Source organism: Mizuhopecten yessoensis, unplaced genomic scaffold (genome assembly GCF_002113885.1).
Source record: "Mizuhopecten yessoensis strain PY_sf001 unplaced genomic scaffold, ASM211388v2 scaffold3661, whole genome shotgun sequence".
Taxonomy (NCBI): Eukaryota; Metazoa; Mollusca; class Bivalvia; order Pectinida; family Pectinidae; genus Mizuhopecten; species Mizuhopecten yessoensis.
In genome coordinates, this window is record NW_018405156.1 from 62,718 (window position 1) to 78,796 (window position 16,079).

The window sequence follows — 16,079 nt, forward strand, 5'->3', positions numbered from 1 at the left end:
TGATTATGATAAAGCTTTTAAACCAAATAAATTAAAACCTATTTTTTTTGGGGGGGGNGTGAACACTTCGGGGAGCTTACGAGTAGTCAGGCGGTTAGCCACAATGCATTTCTTTTGCGACTTTGTCATCCAGCCTTTGGAACAGCAGGCTTTTTAATTGTTGACCATTTCTTGCTCCGAAAACAACTTCGTAATCCGAAATCCAGTTAAATTCGCCCAATATACTCTGTACTCTTCCTTTTCTCCATTTTGTTTTTATGTTTAGCGTCAACAACGTGGTTTCCCGCATTGAAGAGTTCATATAAATACCGTAAATACGCAATTCGGCGCGCGCATGTGCTTGACAACGAATAATTTTAGACTTAAGTTCAGTCTCAGCTAAGATTTTGCTTAGCACGTTTCATGATCAACTTAAGATTTTGGTCTTAGCTAAGTCAAAACTTCAAACTTAAGTTCAAATTTTGTCTTAGACTTAAGTCCGTTTCATGATCCCGGGCCCTGGACTCGAACCCTGAACTTCAGGTGATATGCTGTCGCTCTAAACAACCGACCTACATAGTCAACAGAAGTGCTCTGATCCATCTGCGCTACAATTGTATCCAAAATAAAAGCAAGGGGAGGTTAATGTTTATACGAAAAACCAACAGTGGAATTAACGAGTAATTTGCTGTCAGTGGGACAGGGATGCTAACGAGGGACACGTCTTTCCTTGCACGTCAATCACAACTCTGACAGTGATGTGTTGGTGTGTATTCTCTCACGATCGTTCTGTAGGCCAATGATGATGGATTAAACACTGCGTCAAAGGAAACGATCGCTATGTCACAAAGGAATTACTGGGGTAATGTGTACTTACTAAATCTCACTTAAAGTATGTAATATATGGATATAAACTGTTGAAGCACCCTGGTTATGTCAAGCTGATGATGAATATATATAATATGTTTTAATATCGTCTTTAAGAACTTAATCTGGCACAGTAAATATTCCTGATCCTGGCATCACTTAAAGAACAATTACGATCGATCATTTTACTAGAGGGCCAACCTTGCTATTCTTAATAATAAATCATACTTTAATATTCATATACACGATGTATATTTTTATCTATTTTTTTATTTGTTATCAATGATCAATGAAGGCTATATGTATGGGAATCTATTTTCAGACATTGTTTCCATAAATATATATTTGAGTCATTTTAGCCAATCACCAGCCGGAATAGGAAATCCTCATGATTAAAAGTAGAAAAAACAAACTTATTTTAAAAGAACTTTCTATTATTGACGAGAGAAAAACTCTTAACAGAATATTGTCTTTTTCACCCGTCAAAATATAATCCTCAATACTTCTTGAGAAGCCAGACCGTTTAATTTATTTTCTTTATATTATCATCCAGAGATGTGTTTGCTAACCCAAGCTGTACAACTGATCGATTGAGATACTGTTACAAGTGCTTGCTATTCCGATTTACAATATCGTTTTTACGACAGTTGTAAGTAAAGTTTGAAAGTTATTAGTTATTTTGATTAACAAATAACTGTCCGACTAGGCTCCTTTATTACACATAAGCCATGATTCGCAACATATTGATTCTTTATAGAGCTCAGTGATTATTAAACCTGCTTATTTTAGCGCACGCAAATTTAGTGAATTATTAATGTGTTAACAGATACGTGAATTGCTGTATCGGAGCACCAATAATATCTGCGATAGTTAACATTACAGAGAAACTTCTATTGACATCTGTGATAATTAACATTACAGGGAAACTTCTATTGACATCTGCGATGGTTAACATTACAGGGAAACTTCTATTGACATCTGCGATAGTTAACATTACAGGGAAACTTCTATTGACATCTGCGATAGTTAATATTACAGAGAAACTTCCATTGACATCTGCGATAGTTAACATTACAGAGAAACTTCTATTGACACAATCGGAATTTACGGTTATATTTAAAGTAAGAAAAACGCTCACATAAGAATACCGCTACCGTTATATGTACTGTAACAGTGTTCTGTGTTTCACAATCTCGTTGTTTTCTGTACGAATGACCGACTTAGTTGTTGGTAGAGTCACAACAAGATAACCGGTTCTAACCAGCATGTTGTGACGGGCAGGGATGTATGTGCTGTCAGGACGGACTGTTACTCACAAGCAAGTTGGCTCAAAGCCAACGTCCAATCTCCTGTCATACAAAAGTGATAATCTCACTTCCGGGAGGAGGAGTCTTTAAAAGAATATGTTTCAGACATAAATGAAAACGGTGACTATTAAGGCGATACCTTCTGGAACAATGCTACTTTATCTTTTGACAGAGTCTCATAGAAATACATTTTTACTAAGAGAAAGAGTAGCAGTGTTGTAGATTCAAAAATTAGGACAGGAGAATTTTAACTCCAATGTGCCGTTTAATATCGATATTGCAGATACTTAACAAGCACATGCATTCAATACATAGCGTAGGTACTATATACTTGTCGAGAACACCTTCGCATTGGGTCCCCAACAAACAACAAAACAATAAGTAAAACATACCACCAACAGTTTCTAAGTCAGTGGAAGGCTATATATTATGGACCACTTGCTGCTGGCTCAATTGCTTAAGATGATTGGCCGATTCTTTTGCATTTTCTATCGAACAAATCTATCAAAATGTACCAGTGATAAGAAACATATTTAAGAAGAAAATAACTGAATTACCAGAATAATGTTCGAAATTGTGAAATACCAAAATGAAGTTCGAAACTGTAAAATACCAGAATGAAGTTTGAAACGTTTTTATCCTGAAGGCGATTCACTTTTTTTCAGAACACCAACCTAGCAATGTGAATATTTAACTACTCGATAATGAAGGCGGGAATAAAATGTGTATTCATTTTTGCTAAATTGCAACAGACTAAGAATTTCAATCTATTAAAATAGATATAGAATCTTAAACCCATGTAAAATAATTCTTTTTCAAATTCAAAAGGAAAAAAATCTAATGGAAAAGGGGGATATTAAACCTATTATTCTCCGCGTCGAATTTTTTAGACAACTTTTAATCCTTTCCTTACAGACTTCAAGGGCCATTACGGATGACAGTATGCCCTGCCGGAGCTATTCAGGACTTGGGAAGGGCCTTGGACGACTGTTGGAGGGATCCTGATAGTCTTGATAAAGGTATTCACTGCGTTCCTAATAACCTGATTCTTGCGAATATGCTGGCAAGGAATCAGGTTGTAGCAGGTAAGACAAGATAAGATAATAGGTTGAGTCGAGGAAGGTTACTTCTAGAGTTTCAATGTCAGACCTTTGTTTGTTATTGACTCTTAAATAACATTTTGTTGTTGCATAAAAGTGACATTTATTTTATTGCAGATGACAACAAATTATTTAATGATTTATTGTAATATAACTAATTTGAAAATTTGTCACGAAAACGACAACACATCTGATTCAATTTTAATGGCATTCTGTAATGCGCTGCATGTTTTGCATAAACATGGACTGAATACATGCATGTCTTTGTTTTTAAACCATTTACGTTCATTTGATCAACGTATATGTTGAACACTGAATATTGTAACGAGAATTTTATTACTCTTGACTTTTGAATTGATTACATTTCCATGATTTAACATCAAGAATTGTTTTGATCTAAGGGTTCAATGACAACTGACGGTTTTTTACGAAGTTATCTAACTCAACTTATGTCATTTTCATGTAAACAAAATAGAAAAGAAAATGAGCTTAATTAAGGTCATTAATTGATCAAACAAAGACTGCGTTGTTGAATTCTCTGTACCACATTTTATTACGTTACCAAGTGATTGATACCGCCGTTGCATAAACGACGAGCATTCTTTGTTTAAACATGAACAAAGCTTTATTAACAGCTTAATGAAAATACCACTTCTTACGTTAAATTAAACGTCTGTAAAATGATACACAAAAACTGTTTATCATAAAGTGTAAACGTGTCATAATGGATATTTAATATTTTATTCCAAAAACCAGCAGGTGGTCATCAATATTTCATAACTCGTTGTTTTTAAATTAAAATGGATCTTTTTAACATTAACTATGGTATACAATAAGTTTCATTCAAACAGAAGTCATGAAGCGTGATAGCACAAATTGGCGAACATATTTGAACTGAGCTGTGCTACATACCAAGATAAATGTCAAAATGATCTATTTTGATCTTTATAATGACGCTTAAAAAAAACGAACAAACAAAAGAAAACCAATTGCATTTTATCCACGATGGTTTCTTTCGCTTCATGATACTTTCAAATATTTATTTGTAAATAAATAATTGGACATTGTATTTTTACAGGAACACTTGTTGTTTTTATAGTGACATGTACGTACCTTACGGTTACCAGTTACATAAAACACGCCAATCAAATACTTTTTGGAAGTTTCGCCATAATGTGATTTTGATGCTACGTCATGATCGTACCCCATTACGAAGAAAAGTCACGAACAGTTTTCGATTGGAAAGTATTAATAACTAACATTAACATGTTATAGTTCTTAGTGTTATTTGTTATATTTTTCTGGTTGATTGGCACATGTAGACTTATGTAAGAGCTGTGCAACGAAAATGTAAACATTGGCTTCTAAAAACAATTATTATTTGGTTGGCTTTTGTAAAAATAAATTGTACAACGGAAATATATATATATACATATTTCATAGAATTATGTAAATATATAGATATATTTTCTTTCACTGAATTCTTCTAAAGTGACTTTTGCATTTGAAACGGAAAGGATTTGCCATGAATTAAGTTCTGAAAACATTCTCATATTCTAATATTTTCCATTTCAAGATATAGAAAAATATTACAAATGAAAAACCACCCGCTTCTTTTGTATGGACTTTGTTTTATTCATATAACCATTGTAGTACATAATACAAATAATATTGAACATAAATGAATTGGAGACAGAAACAAGTGTTAATACACTTATATAAATATGTTACCTTCCATTGTATCAACATTAACAACTATAGCTCAGGGATAGTGACGTGAATAGGGACAAATTACAGGGGAAGTTAGAGGAGAGGAAATGCAGTGTAAAATATGGTACATGGACAAAGTATGTTATAATTAGGAATTTGCTACATTGTGGTCAATAAAAATCCTTCTGTTGCGTCATCGTTTGTACACTTTAAAGCTGAACGTTGATTTACGAACTACAGATTTCAAGAAAGGTATATATATGTATATAAGTAAGATCGTACATAGACCATCTGCATTATAATGCTGCTATAAAATATGCTCTATAGTAATCATGTGGTAAGCCCGCTTCTTTTTAAAAACAATTCATTTTGCATCAGGTTATAACAACTAACTTGAGATTACTTTAAACATTTTGTTTAGAAATTCATTAACGTTTTTTTGTAAAAAGACGGATGCTGTTATTATATTGGCGGTCTAGATTATGTCATACAACATGTCGGTATTAATGAGGCTTATATATTGCACTTTGTCACCTTAAGCCAACACGCAGTATGCATATGTCGTATTAGCTCTCCTACAAAACATTACCGATACACCATTAGAGGAAATGAAGGGTTAAGTTTTACGTTATAACCCGCGAATCAGTACGCATTATTCACTTCAATGTGTTAATTTGTGGTAATTTAAATCGATTCAAAAGCGTGATTTCTTTTTTGATTTCCTAATATTGCTCATTGTAACAAAAGGAAACCTCACCATACACACTTCCTTTACGACGGGATATTATGTGAGCACTATCTATTCTATAAAGACACAATCTACTATGCAGGTCAGGTCTGCCAGCCATGAAACATGAACATATTACGATATATAGAATTCAATTCATAACAGGAAAATCACCAAATGTCATGACTAAACATATATTTATAGATAAATACAAATCAAATCGGAATCTGACGAACACTGATGGCTGACAAATTGACACGAATATGTAGACACTTAATTGAATGACTGACCCAGTTCATTTGGTGAAAGGATTCCTCAACAGGTAAATATTGTCACAGATAAACTGTCCCTTGGACAGGTAAATATTGTCACAGATAAACTGTCCCTTTTGACAGATAAATATTGTCACAGATAAACTGTCCCTTTTGACAGGTAAATATTGTCACAGTTATACTGTTCCTTTTGACAGGTAAATATTGTCACAGATAAACTGTTCCTTTTGACAGGTAAATATTGTCACAGTTAAACTGTCCCTTTTGACAGGTAAATATTGTCACAGATAAACTGTCCCTTTTGACAGGTAAATATTGTTAAACTGTCCCTTTTGACAGGTAAATATTGTCACAGTTATACTGTTCCTTTTGACAGGTAAATATTGTCACAGATAAATTGTCCCTTTTGACAGGTAAATATTATCACAGTTAAACTGTCCCTTTTGACAGGTAAATATTGTCACAGATAAACTGTCCCTTTTGACAGGTAAATATTGTCACTGTTAAACTGTCCCTTTTGTGGTTGAGTGTTACTTATATATATTTACATTTGCATGGCATTATCACTATATAGCCTCTTTGAAATCTGTGTCGTTGATGGAACTTTAATTACCATGCAGCACGAGACGTAATTCTTAGCGTATTAATACAACACTGACCGAAACTACAATATGCAATGTAAATAAACATGACGGCTGCTGAAATATCGCTAGGCATTGTGAGATTTGACAATGTCATTGTAAATTTATGTGCAAAATAAAAAATACTTTTATTACAACAAAAACAAGACCAAGGTCTGCAATATCGTATAACATGCACATCGGTTGAAATCACCAATGCCGGCAATGGAAACAATTTTAACGCTCATGCAATTTATCAAAAATATCGTCTGTTACACTGCACTGATCAACATGGTTTCATTACAAATGTCTGAAATACACATATTTTATACCCTAAAATCTCAACAGGAATGCTTGACATTATCAAGGTTCCTTTTCTGTCAATAAAAATGGCATGTGAATTTCTTTGTTTAATTCACTGTAATTGTCTGTTCCGAGAGGAGTATTTAGCAATAACAAATATTGGATATAAAAGGATTAGTTTTTCAGCTTTACGATATATTTTAACATTCTTCTTTCCATTGCAGAGGAATGGTTTTAAAGAAATGCATCGACTCATCATTTCGACACTAGGCAGATTCTGGGAGCCATAATCCGGACTTTTGACATCCATTTCCGGCTCTTTTTTTAAATTAATTAGCATTCATTTAATCTTTTAGAAGTCTATGTTAGAATTGTTTCAATTATTTTTATTTATGGATTTAATTGCTTCAAGCATGAGTGATTGTGACTCTGTGACATTGTTCACATTTCTCACACATGGTTGACTATGGTTAGTAGGAGTGATAATGCTATGTCACGTGTCAGTGGCCAGTAACCTTCCAGTGTATTTTATATACAAAGAAGTAATTTGCAGTCCAGAAAATTGTAAAATATTTGAGGCAAAGCGCCAATTTATCAAGATACAAACCTCTTGTATATTTTAAGTATATACATGTTTATTTAGCATAGCGCATGAATATGAAAGCAAGAATTATGTTGAAGTTTGCTGAGGCATAACGGCTTAAAGTCAAGATGGTTGTAGCTTTGTTAATTAAACCAAGCTAATCAAAGTCAAGTACTCAGGTAACATATTTCACCGGTGTTAATGATGTAAAATATAAATGGGTGAGCAACTATGGTGAATAATTATTTATTGTTTTGATATATACTGTGAAATCAGATATTTTTGTGGGGTATAAATTCCGTTGTTTCCTGAAAAAACACACCCATGTTTGAATACTTAGGTATATGAATTTGTGGATTAGAACTACCCACGCAAACGGAGGATTGCTTTATATTAAAGTCTCAATTTCTTCACGGACCTATGCATTCGTGGATAAAGATTACCAATGAAAAATAATAAAAAAGTAATTTCACAAGTGAGAATGGGTCACTTGATTCGTCGTCTGAAGTAGGAAGTAGTTTATATATTATGCACTTAAATATTAGGAGCATTAGGAATATTAAATTTCCTTGAACACTTTTGTAATGATGTAGATAATGTATGCCTTACAGAAACTCACTTGGATGAATGAGTAAAAGACACAGATATTGGCTTTGATAATTACCCAAATGTTATTAGGAAAGATAGAAATATGTTCGATAGTGGTGTTGCAGTTTACTCTTCTACTGACGCTAGTGTCAAGCGTAGATTAGACATTGATTAGCTCAATTAACTGGACTGAATTGTTTAAATTGACTAACGATCCAGATCATAAATGTAACATACTAACAAATACGATACTGTCTATTTTCGAAAAACATGTACCAACCAAATATGTAAAGGTAAGTCCAATTGACAAACTATGGATGACCCGTGAGCTAAGAATAGTAAAAAGGACTAGAAATCGACTTAAAAATAGATATTAGAAAGAAAACACAATTATCTCTCGCAAAATATTTATTAAAATCTAGAAATAAAGTAAGTAACATGATGAAATTTGCTGGAGAAATATTTATTGAAAACATCAATGCGTTAATTGACAGAAACTCTAACAATCCAAAGGTGCATTGGAAATTAATGCGAATATCACGGAAAGGGAACAAATCTACCGACATACCACCGCTGTACGATAGAAATACCAACCGTAGTATTACAGACGAGTTTGGTAAAAGTGAACTCCTAAAGACATTCTTCCAGTCCATTTCTAATTTAGACGACACTCACTTCCCACTACCTGTATTCGACAACAAAACCGATGTTCACATAAATAATGTTTTAGTCGCAAGATGTTCTTGATATTATCAATATACTCGATATAAACAAGGCATCAGGACCTGATGAATTAGTCATAGAATGTTAAAGTTAATTGCCAATGACATATCATCACCATTATCTAATATATTAAATGAATCACTAAGTAAATCAATATACCCAAATGCTTTGAAAACTGCACATGTTACACCTATCTTCTTAAAAGAAGAACGAGATTCGGTTGAAAATTACAGGCCTATATCTTTATTGAGCTGTATTTGAAAGTTATTTGAACGCATTACATACAAACACATTTATAATCATCCTATTAATTGTAATCTCTTAAAAAAACTACAATCTAGTTTCTCTCCTAATCACTCCGCTACTCACCAATTAATAGAATTGTACCATAATAATACTATTTGTTATGGACAACCGAGACATTACTGCTATTGTTTTTTTGTGATTTTTCGAAAGTTTTTGACCTTGTTTGGCATAGAGGATTATTATTTAAATTAGATAAGTATGGTATCGGAGGCTCGCTTTTGAAATGGGTAAGAGATTATTTATTGAACAGAAGACAGTGTGTTGTTCTTAAAAATGTTGTATCATCAGAAGTCTGAATTAAAGCTCGAGTTCCCCTGGGATTAGTCCTTGGGCAACCGCTCTTATTTCTAATATACATAAATGATATATATCTGAAACCCTACAATCAATTGCTATACCTTTTGCTGATGATACTGCCCTAGCGTACTCATCAAACGACCCGAACGAAATTGAACAGGTGATAAATAATGATTTAGAGCAACTTAATATTTTGTCACAGAAATGGCTTATGAAATTTAACCCCAACAAAACAGTGGCAATGGTTATAACAAATAGGAAATTCGACAACTTAACTATCAGTGATGACGCCAAATGGAACTGTCACATAGAGTATATGATTCATAATGCTACAGAATACTTGTAAACTCTTCGGAAACTCAAAGTTACACTCAGTAGGAAACTCATTGTCTATCTGGAATACATAAGGCCTCTATTGGAATATGCGTGTGAAGCTTGGGATATCTGTAGCCTATAAATAGACCTAGAATAGAAAAACTTCAATATGAAGTTGCATGAATTACTACTGGACTTCCAATATACAAACAAATCTCTGCCGTACAAATCTGCCGTACAAATCTCTGCCGTACAAAGAAGTTGACTGGGAATCACTTCACGATAGAAGAAATAATAGAAAACTAGTAATGTTTTATCACCAAAAGGAAATACCCCGGAATGTCTACAATCTGTATTGCCAACACAGGTTTCTGAACAATCAAATTATAATCTTAGAAACCGTAATCATTACCAATCTCACCGTGTAGGCTAAGTCTTATAAGGTCATCATTTATACCGAAAGTAACAAGTATATGGAATGTCTATCTGATGATGCTAAGCATATTGACTCCGAGAATCTTTTTAAGAAATAGATAAGAAAACAGAAATGTATTCCTAGTGAGAAAATATTTGATGAATTTGGTCCAAGGAAAGCCAACATTCGTCATATGGAGGATTCTAGTCATTGTCTACTGGAATGTCCCTTATATCAGGCCAAAAGAACAGAAATGATTCCAAGGAAAGCTAACATTCGTCATAGGGAGGATTCTAGTCATTGTCTACTGTAATGCCCCTTATATCAGGCCAAAAGAACAGAAATGTTTCCAAGGAAAGCTAACATTCGTCATAGGGAGGATTCTAGTCATTGTCTACTGTAATGTCCCTTATATCAGGCCAAAAGAACAGAAATGTTTCCAAGGAAAGCTAACATTCGTCATTTGGAGGATTCTAGTCACTATCTACTGGAATGTCCCTTATATCAGGCCAAAAGAACAGAAATGATTCCAAGGAAAGCTAACATTCGTCATAGGGAGGATTCTAGTCACTATCTACTGGAATGTCCATTATATCAGGCCAAAAGAACAGAAATGATTCCAAGGAAAGCTAACATTCGTCATAGGGAGGGTTCTAGTCATTGTCTACTGTAATGTCCCTTATATCAGGCCAAAAGAACAGAAATGATTCCAAGGAAAGCTAACATTCGTCATAGGGAGGATTCTAGTCACTATCTACTGGAATGTCCCTTATATCAGGCCAAAAGAACAGAAATGATTCCAAGGAAAGCTAACATTCGTCATAGGGAGAATTCAGGTCACTATCTACTGGAATGTCCCTTATATCAGGCCAAAAGAACAGAAATGATAAACAAACTAAACTGGTATCCAAATATATCTCTTACTTTTTGGTGACAAAAATGTTAACTTGCACTCAAATATACAAATATGTCAAGCGGTTCAATTATTTATTCTCGAAAATAAACGTTTTCTTTCGAAATAAACACTCACCATCTTCCCCCCCCCCCCCCCCCCCCCCCCCCTCTCTCTCTCCCTCTCTCTCCCTCTCTCTCTCTCTCTCTCTCTAATTTTTATAAAATTTGTCTATTATATTTACAGCTAGACTATTGCGTTATCATGCATTGATTTTGTAATTCAATCGGGAAAAGGCACAACTACGGTATGATAACTTGCGCCTAATTCTTTTGTTGTAATATTCAATTATATCACCTTAAACTAAAGTAGTGATTTCACAGTAAATACAATGTCCTTTGGTAACATTAAGTGCTGTTGTAAATAAGCTAAACAGGTAAAAAAATCATAAAAGCCCATTTGTTGTCCTGTCTTAATAAGATGACTAGCTCATTCATAACTCTATAGAAGAAATGGTATATCATCTAAAGTTGATTTGTATATATCAGTGTCTTAGCCTTTACTGTTTACAGTGTGATTACACATATATTACCGGGAAATTTTACTATTTTTGTTAAGGTTTTGCAAGGCCACCTCCAGTTACCAGTATGCTTCTCCACAGGTAGAACAAGAGAAATCAAGTTTTGCCAGGCCTAGGTCTATAACAATACATTCAGTTTAGTCACAAAAAAAGTTAAAATGCAGGTGGCCTTTTTTATTCTTGACTACGTTCGTGTCGCAATACACCAAGTTCTAATGCGATATATCCAGGTTGCAAATCTGAAATCTGAATAAGATTTTTTTTTATTTGAGTGTTAAAGTTAATCTATCAAGGCATACACATTAATGATGACTATGTCATTTTTTAAGGGGTTTGTTGAACCTTAAATATTTATATCATACGTTGTTTACAGCGATCTACCATGAGTAGTTCCGATGTAAACAAAGAACAATACACACAAGATCGCGCCAAAGTTGGAAATCAATTATCAACCAGCAGGTTTGTTTTTCAAACAATAATATGAAATAAGCTTGCTTCAATAGTCTGCCGCTTAAATGCCATTATTTGAATATATCCTAAGAGCGTGTTTTTATGAATGAATATATGATGTCATGCCCCGTAATAACACTCAAAACTTTTTTACAAGTTGTACAAAAGCTAATAAATATTTGATGTTTTTTTTGTCTCCTCAACGTGCAAGATCATGTGATGACGCTGCAAAAACTTTTATATATCCTTTGATAATAATGATCGTTTTTTATTTTACATAACGTATGAGTTTGAATTTATATAAGAATAATATCAGGCGTGGTTAGACTGAAGTTTTATCAGAACGGTTATATTGTAAATCTGATGTTAAAATAGTAATGAACGATTTTGCTTCAACATAAGTACATGCTTGATAGAGTGGTCTAGCTGTGGGCCGTTCTCATGCATAATTTCATTATACCTGTCAGTGAAGCACGACCTGGCATCTAGGTCAGCATAGATCAAACATAAGCTCAGACCTGTCTGAGTTATATAGGAAATATTCTTACCGGCTGTCATTCCTGGGACAATGTTGATGATGTACCAAGGGGATATTCGTTAATCAAATCTCAATTTATACAATGACTGGAGTAAAAGAATGCTCAGCTGAATCTGTTTAGTGGTCATTATCGTAACACACAGTGTTTTCTAGCTGTTCATGAGCTACTGAAATTATAAAAATAAATGAATGAAGTATTATAAAGCTCAATATACAGAGAGACTGATGTTAAAAAAGATACCCCAATGAGCCACCGCCTCAGTCCCCTACAGGTTCGGGGAAAGGCCTGCTGTGTCCCACTTAATGTTATCGTAAGAGGCGACTAATGTGAGGCTCTATGGGGTGCCACTGTGTAAATCATCGATGATTCGCTCACCCAATGAGGCTCTATGGGGTGCCATTGTGGAAACCATCATGATTCGCTCATCCAATGAGGCTATATGGGGTGCCATTGTGGAAACCATCATGATTCGCTCACCCAATGAGGCTCTATTGGGTGCCATTGTGGAAATCATCGAGTATTCGCTCACCCAATGAGGCTCTATTGGGTGCCATTGTGGAAATCATCGATGATTCGCTCACCCAATGAGGCTTTATGGGGTACCATTGTGGAAATCATCGATGATTCGCTCACCCAATGAGGCTCTATGGGGTGCCATTGTGGAAACCATCAATTGTTCCTACACCCAATGCCTAATTTGCGATCTGTAATTTTTCTCTTTTCCCTACTTTTCATATGACCTTGGCTGTGCCGTTAAAACAAATAAACAAACAAACAATTGCCACAATACCGTGTAGGCGTCATACTATATATAAACATTTTATATACACTTAATGAGGACGTTTTGTGATACCTAAACTGACAAACAACTAGTTGATGAGCCATGTTAGATACACAACAGTCATACGTAATGATAATACATTCAGAACATTAATGCAAAGAAAAGACATTTTATGTCAAATAATACATATATACTTTAATAAGCCTGAACTCGGTTCACAAATTACGCCATACAACTGCAGCCATCAGTAAAATACTTGTTTTGCTGTAAGCCGGATTTCTCCACCTTCTTGATATTTTGCTCTGAGCAGCTGGCGAGACTTGTTTTACTGTTTTCAAGCAATGTATAGATAACAATAATATCAATAGGTCAATGAACTGCAGACACGAAGTATGATTAGCATATCATCTCCATATCTTCCTATTAACAGATTGTTTAATACACATTGTTTGATCAATACTTGCTTGGGTTATGTTTACGTTTAACTATTGAAGAGGGATAACTCAATTATATAATAGAATATATAATTTATGCTAATTGATTTGCTGACTTTTATAGCTGATCAACTAGTTTATCATGGAATGACGTAGCGTAATTAATGTAGTTCAATAATTGTAATAATTAAATAACTGTTCAATCAGGGCATGAGCAAATGACGGATAACATGATCCAGCTGAACAAGGTTAATGTAAAAGCGTTTATTTTAATATATAAAGTGGTCCTGGGCATTTATTGAGAAAGTGTTGTGTTTTTTTGGTTTTGGAAATAGTATAATAAACTGGGTTAAAACATTACATAATGATGCTAGTGCTGTAATTAATCAGGGAGGGAATCTGTCTTCATTTTTTCAAGTTAAAACGGGCTGTCGTCAAGGGGACCCGATTGCTCCTTATATATTTATTCTGTGTGCTGGAATTTTAGCTATAAAACTAAGAAGCAATAATAAATTAAGGGTATTAATGTTGATAACTGTCCTATACTTCTATCACAATATGCGGATGACACTGCACTTGATGGTACAGAAAGATCACTGCAGGAAACTTTTACTGAACTTAATTTCTATGCAAGTATATCAGGATTAAATAGGAATATTTCAAAAACTCAAGTGCTCTGGATTGGCAATAACATTTTAAGCTCAGACAATTTTCTTCCAGAACTTGACTTACAATGGGGTAGGGAAAACTTCACACTTCTTGGCATTGAAATTCACGTTAATTTACATGAGATACCTAAACTGAACTTTGATAAAAAAAAAAACTAACAAAACTTAAATCACTTATCAGATCATGGAAAAGGAGAATATTAACACTAATTGGTAAAATAAACATAATAAAACCAATTTTGGTTTCACAATTTAATCATTTATTTATCTCGCTGCCAAATCCAGAGGAAAAGTTTCTTTGTAAACTGAATTCTATAATTTATGAGTTCTTATGGAACAGTAAAGGGGATAAAGTAAAAAGAGAAGTTGTTATTCAAGACTTCATTAATGGTGGGTTAAACATGATCAACATCAAAACTTTTATAGACTCACTCAAATTAGGTTGGATTAGAAGAATGTTTCAATGTACATCTAAATGGCAAGCAATTTTAAAAACATATGTTGATATAGACATGTTGGCAAATTGTGGTTCAGATTATATTAAGCTATGTGAAAAAAAATGTAAAAACAAGTTCTGGACTGATGTTTTGAAAGCTTGTAAAAACTTGTATCATGCAAATGAAATTAATATTAACAAAAATGAGGTATACTTGAAGACCCCCTTATGGTTTAATGACAAAATCATTATTGATAGAAGGTCAATTTTCATTAAGGATTGGTATAAAAAAGGAGTTATTAATATAAATGACCTGATTAAAGACTATAATTCTGGTTCCTTTTATACAGTTCAAGAATTCACTCAAACTTATCAAATACAGACTAATTTTCTCAAATATCACAGTGTTCTTTCTGCAGTAAAATATTTCTACTCTAATCCAGATTTTCCTAAATTAAGACTGTTATGTCCTTTTATTCCTGTACACTTAGAACCATTTTTTAAAAAGTCTAAAGGTTCCAAACATTTTCATAGTATCCTAGTAAAAAATAACATCGTTCCATCAGGACAGAAGAACTGGAATAGAGTCTTTGATTTTAGTAACTTTTCTTGGCATCAGATTTTTAAGCTTCCCTTTGCTATAACTACTAATTCAAAATTTCAGTGGTTTCAGTATAGAATAAATCACCATATTCTGACAACAAATTCTTTCCTTTTTAAAACTCGAATAGTTGTATCTCCTATGTGTACACTTTGCAATTCTGAGATTGAAACTATTACCCATATTTTATGGGAATGTCAAGAGACTCAGAATCTTCTTATTAGTTTTGAAACTCTTTTGGATGCACTCATTATTCCTTTTGATTTTAATAAAGAATCTTATTTATTTGGATTTCTTACACAAAATGTTAATGGTAGAATTGATAATGAGATACTCATTATAATTAAACAATATGTATATAAAATGCGTTGTCTTCATAGCTCCTTAAATATAAATGCATTGGTTAACACAATAAAAGACTACCATAATATACAAAGATTTATAGCAAATAGCAAAGGAGAAACTTATAGAGAGAAGTTTGAAAAGGAATGGAAAAAATGGGAAAAACTTCTTGTTTTGTAAAAATAATATTCTGATAGCTGTCTCCTGGGCTTTGGAAATGAATTATAAAATCAATAATTTTCTT

General features: G+C 33.6%; 1 long non-coding RNA gene across 1 annotated transcript; it reads left to right on the top strand.

Moving 5' to 3' along the window:
- The first annotated feature begins 691 nt into the window (after positions 1-691).
- LOC110447906 lies at positions 692-8,878 on the top strand. The gene is made up of 4 exons (XR_002462647.1): positions 692-841; positions 3,069-3,172; positions 5,895-6,012; positions 7,110-8,878. It is a non-coding gene; the product is annotated as an uncharacterized LOC110447906 (long non-coding RNA).
- Positions 8,879-16,079: the final 7,201 nt, after the last annotated feature.